Source organism: Myzus persicae, unplaced genomic scaffold (genome assembly GCF_001856785.1).
Source record: "Myzus persicae strain clone G006 unplaced genomic scaffold, MPER_G0061.0, whole genome shotgun sequence".
Classification (NCBI taxonomy): domain Eukaryota; kingdom Metazoa; phylum Arthropoda; class Insecta; order Hemiptera; family Aphididae; genus Myzus; species Myzus persicae.
Genome location: NW_019100626.1, coordinates 421491 through 427490, shown reverse-complemented (window position 1 = coordinate 427490; position 6000 = coordinate 421491).

Sequence of the window (6000 nt, the reverse complement as noted above, 5' to 3'; positions counted from 1 at the left end):
ATTCAACACTTCCTGTTTTGTCACATTACAATAACTATTATGGTAATAGTATACCTAACCTCTAGTACCTAACCTTATGTATTTTTCTTTCTAACGTACATGGTTGAAATATAGCGAATCGACTATGTTGATTTAAAATGTTGATTTCACATGTTTATTCATATTGTTGTTTTATTTTTATTTTTTTACTTTTTAATTAACTGAATCCTATGGAAGTCGTCTGGTTTTTGTCACTGCATGAAAGTATAACCACGACAACAATGTGTTCCCAAAATTAGATTTGTGTTAATGTACATTATATAGTAACCTAGCAATGTGCACATGAGGTTTGTAAATTGCCCCGACCCATATGATTAAGTTGTATCTCGAAACGCCCTGGCGGGCTGCGAATCACATAATGCCTACCAAATGGCTACATGACATACGAATATGATGCATATATATTATAAAACGTGCAATAGTCTATAAGAACAAAAGTTGTAAAAACTAAAAATATACGAATTCCAAATGCACTTTTGACAACCGTTTCATGTATTGTTTTCACAAGAACTGAAAACACTCTTCAGTGGCGTTTCTCGAGTATCACGATGTGTTATTATAATACATTTATCGAAGAAACTGGTGTTAGTTTGTGTATAACGTATACATTTATTTGGGTACATTATATATGTGAGCATATAAATACTTATAAATCGTATATAATATACATATAATATATATGTAGGGTTGAAGTATATAGAAAGGGCAGAAGGATACGAGGAGAAAAACGTACCGGCGGCGGAGCGTCAATAAATCTCGTAGGTACCCAAAAACAACGAGTTTATATTATAAACCCCATAAACAGGAAGGTCAATTATATGCACTCGAAACGTTCGTTTCCGAGTCGCAGTAAATTACGTGATTTATTTAGTCGTATACCCACCACCATATTATATATACATATACGGTATACGTGCTAGCAGACCCGGCCGCGTTAAATAGCAAATTGTGTTTTGGTGGTCCTACTCCCAGGCTATGCGGTATTCGAAATCAGTGTTTTGTTTATAATATGTATAAATATTATAATATAACACCTAATTATACGAAATACGTTGATCACGGAAAAGAGAAAAACGTGCTTTAATAAAATGTATATTACCTATATACACTGTGTACTGTTTAGGATCATCTTAGATCTATATCTAAGATAATAAAAATAAAAATAAAAAAATCGTTCTCCGAGCATTAGACATACGTATAATAGATAGGTTTACTGCAATATTTTAAAACCCATTCATTCGTCTCCATTTACGGCTTCCACTTTGATCGAAATAATTCCGATGGAACGAATGGAGTCCACCTTAACATATTACCATGTAGATACCTATATATTATAATATTATAATACATATATATGGTAAATAGGTCAGCGTGTATCATCTCTCTTCGCCGGTTTAAGGGTATTTTTAGAAGTTGTACATGTAGCAGCGTTAGGGATACGTATACACGACCGGAAGATATATTTATATATAGGTAATATTGTAGGTATATGTGACACAGGACATATGTGGGTTAGGTGGTCTTTGGACATTAACCATTCACAAAGACGAATAGAATATGCGAAAAAAATACCCTATTATATAAGGGTTGAGTGTATTATATAAGCTATATAATATGTGCTACGCGGGACGACCACGCGAGGACGACCCTTTGTGGTAAACTCGTTCTTAGGTAAAGAAGGCGCGGCGGCGGTTAATGATAAATGATATAATATCAATACTATCAAACCGTCGCGAGTGGCCTTAAACCGATGAAAAATCGTTTAAAGAAAAATGTGTCTCACATTAATGTCCGATTATACGTATTAGTGTACAGCTGAACAATAGCGAGATGCGAACCGAACGTGACAGTCCAAGAATTAGTTATCATGGCAGATGTTGCTGGAGTTTGAAAAGAGCTCGGAGCCTATGTAAGTAATTTATTTTATTTCTGCACGATATAAAAATAAAAATAAAAACATAAAATATACCCAACAAAATTCAATTGGGTTAAAAATGTTCTTGAAAATACACTAGGTTGGGCGGGTAAATATTTTGGATGGCAAGAAGAATGAGAACCGAATAGTATATGATATGGCCCTTGCGGGGGCCTTATACAGATAATACTTAAGACCCTATAAATAATATTATATTTCATTAAACAAATCATGCGATGGATTTGTATTTTATTGGACGTTGTAAAAGGAAAGCTAAAAATGACCTACATCGGATCACATCGGCCATGTAGGTACGTAGTTTATGTACATTATACACATATATATTAACCTACATGTGGACAGTGGACACTTAAGAAGGTTATTCTTGTACGCAGTCTGGACAAACGATAAGCCATAGATAGAAACAGTACGTGGGATTAGTAGTCATAATATAGTATATTATAATATAAATAATTTAAAAAATGACACTTAATTCTTTTTTCATACCTATACATGAACATAAATGATCAATCAATTGACAACAGAGTTGAAAAACGTCCATATAAAATATAACAGAAAGGGAAAAAACAAATGTACGACGTCACGTTTTCAAGAAAGCTGAAATATGTGCTCACATATACCTAATTACGTTATTACCGTGTAATAAATAGTTTAAGATGTATGTACAATACATATATATACTGTCCACTAAGAAAAAACAGTAGTAATAATTTTCGTTCATTCGTGACTGGTTGGTTTTGAGAATATTAAACTCGTCGGATAAATATATGATGAAAAAAGTGATTTTATTTTTGAATAATAAACTTTTGTTTCACAAAATAATATAGTACATGAATGTAGACAATCTGAACAAATTAGAATATATTTATATTAACAATATTAACTGAATAAACAATAAAATAATTTCAACATTTTACTAGTCATGCGAGTTCACAATGAAGACTAAACGTAATTCGAGTGTTAAATTTATTATGGATATAACACCCTGCAAAAAAATGTATAATCAATATTAAATACAAATCATTATATAGAATAATTTACTATAATAATTTATAAAATATTAAACGTATCAGGAGAAATAATCACGAGGTTGTTTTGTATGAAAGCACATTTTTTTAAACATTTTAATGTTTGTTTAACATTTACTAAAAGAAACTTGGTGGTTATGATTAAAGTTGTCCAAAATAATACGGAAAGTTCTAAAACATATCCATTATAGTCTCTGTGTTAAAATGAGTAGCCAACTATGTTCGTTTATTTCGTTTGTAACGATTAAACAAGAACAGACGGGAGATAAAGCATCAGCTTGTGTTAAATGTAATGAGAAAAACAACCTTAAATTATTTAAGTGAACTGAGACATTTTTTAGGATTGTACTATTATAGTATAGAACAAAATTGGAAATGTTAAAAACATATTAAATATAAAATATATATTTTAATCAAGTTCGTTGATTTAAAATAAAACTCTTATCATAGTTATATAAATAATATAATTTATAATCAGAAAATTATATTATTTTTAAATTATTTTGATCAATGAATTATTATTTATATTAATCAACTTCTCTCGACCGCGATTAATGGCGAATTAATTAATAAACGTCAAGATTAAAAATTAATTTTATATTGCAATTTACTGTATTATCTGTGCCTGTAGTCTGTAAAAAGATAAAACAAAATATTATTAAATTTTACTTCATATAATAAATTCTATTGGCAATGACATTATCATTGTCATAAAATGTTCAAATCGATTAAAAAACTGTTGTTTGTTAAACTTTTATCTGTAGTTTCAAACAATTATTTAAAAGAAGAAAATTTGTAAACAGTATAAAGTTTAAATGGAAAAACGTAAAACGATGATAATATAATATGACTCACATTTTTAATGTTTTTTTCAGATGTTTGAAGAAAAACGAAAAAATATAATATAGGTGCTTGAATTGTATTGCGTTTTAATTAAATGACCTCTTCCCAAGACATGGATTATTTGTTATTCTTAACTAATAACTCACAAGTTAAAAGTTTATAACAGTGTAAAATGATTTATCGTAACTTTAAATTATAGGTCGTCTGCGTGGATACCATACTACACTATAGGTCTATATAGGTCCTAGAATAAATTCCTAAAATTTAATTTGATAATAAATATTGACTATATTGTGGTATTATATTTTCACATTTTTAAAATAAATGTTTTTAAGACATCGCATATTATACTAGTGAGAATTTTTAATTACATAATACACACATTAAAATACATTTGTTATTATATTTTTAATTTTAAATTACTCACCTATATATTGATGATATAATGAGCATGAGTGCTAACTAAGTAAATAATAAAAAAGGGTATGTTCATTTGTTGAAGAAACCATCCAGCGACAGCCGACAGCACATAGGCAGTGATTAGTATTCGACATAATATACGTACGTAATATACTAATATCAAAGTTTATATTTTTGCTTTTCAGAACCTTTGTTCTTTGTATACCTGTATACCTATAGAAGAAGGACTTAAATATGTATTGAATTAATAAATAATATAAAATATTTATTACTTTCTAATAAATTATTACCTATAAGTATTAAAAACAATAGAAATTGGTTAAAATACTCCAACAATAACAGTAGTCAGCAGCTAAATTCGTTGGAAACCGTTTTGCACTTGCCTGACAACTTTAGCCGTGTCAAGATCCGTAGATGATTTTTTTTTTGTAATAAATTGTTAACCGTTTGGAGACAATAATCGCACTTGATACGACGCGACACCTCTTCCAAACGAACAGACACGTTTATAGGTTAGGTTTTTTTTTATTTCGCAACAAATTTGTGAGGGTTGGACACTTGGACATATTGTTTTCTTGTTGGCTATTATCTGTCAAAGCTTATTAGACAATAAACAACTGAATTTTATCGGACAGGCTGTTCTTTTGAAAATTTAAACGACACCTATACATAATTATTATATAATATAAAAATGATACACATCGATATTATTATACTTAAGTATGTTGCAAGAGACAAAATGAAACACCACCGATGTTTATAATTTTATTTTGCGGTTAATCGGCTTTCGGGAAACAAATACGAATTATGCTAAACGAATAAACGCAGGTACGCGATTAAAAAGTACAGTTCAACAGTTTCGAATCAGTATTACGAAAGTTTCGGGTATAATATATTAATAACTTGGTCGTGTATATGTGTTTAAACACGAATACCGCATGCTTCTACGCATGTCGATACTCGATTGTGTGCATTTTTTTCCTACATTTTTAAATATTGTATTATTTTTTATATTTGAGTGTGAAGACATATTTTATTCGATTCATAATATAGAACGCGTTATAGGCCAAGCACTACAATATATTTTGTTACTTAGAGTTATATGTATACTTATACTCATCTCTCATTATTTATAATATTATTATTGGCATTGCCGTATTGGTCATTATCAGTGTGAACAACCTTGAACTATAATTTAGTGAAATGTCACGAAATAACATTAATTTTGATAGTACATATTAATATCCACGAATGTAGAATGTATAAATACTCAAAACTATACCTACACTATTGATGCAATTGCGGTATTATCAAATAACGGTATTGAAATTATTATATTTTGTTTTTGTGAAATATAAGGTACTCACGTTTATGTTATGAGAAGATGGTTATTAGAAAGATACCTACATATACTTTTATGCCGAGTTTTTGTTATCATTATTCTGTACTTGGGACACAGAATTCCGAGTAATGTGCTCGAGATCGGAAAATCCGAATAAACGCGTCATATGAAGTAAATATAAGTACTGGTAAAGTATAATTTATTATAAATACTAAGTTTTAGAATAATTATACGAGTATAAGAATAATTGACACCATATTATAATCAGTTTATTATTATGATATTAATTATAATATTTATGCTATTCAGCGTATTGTGAATTGTAATAGACGCGTTACCCCGGTAGAGGTAAATCTGCGACGAGTACATCGCAGTGGTGGTGGTGACTCGTC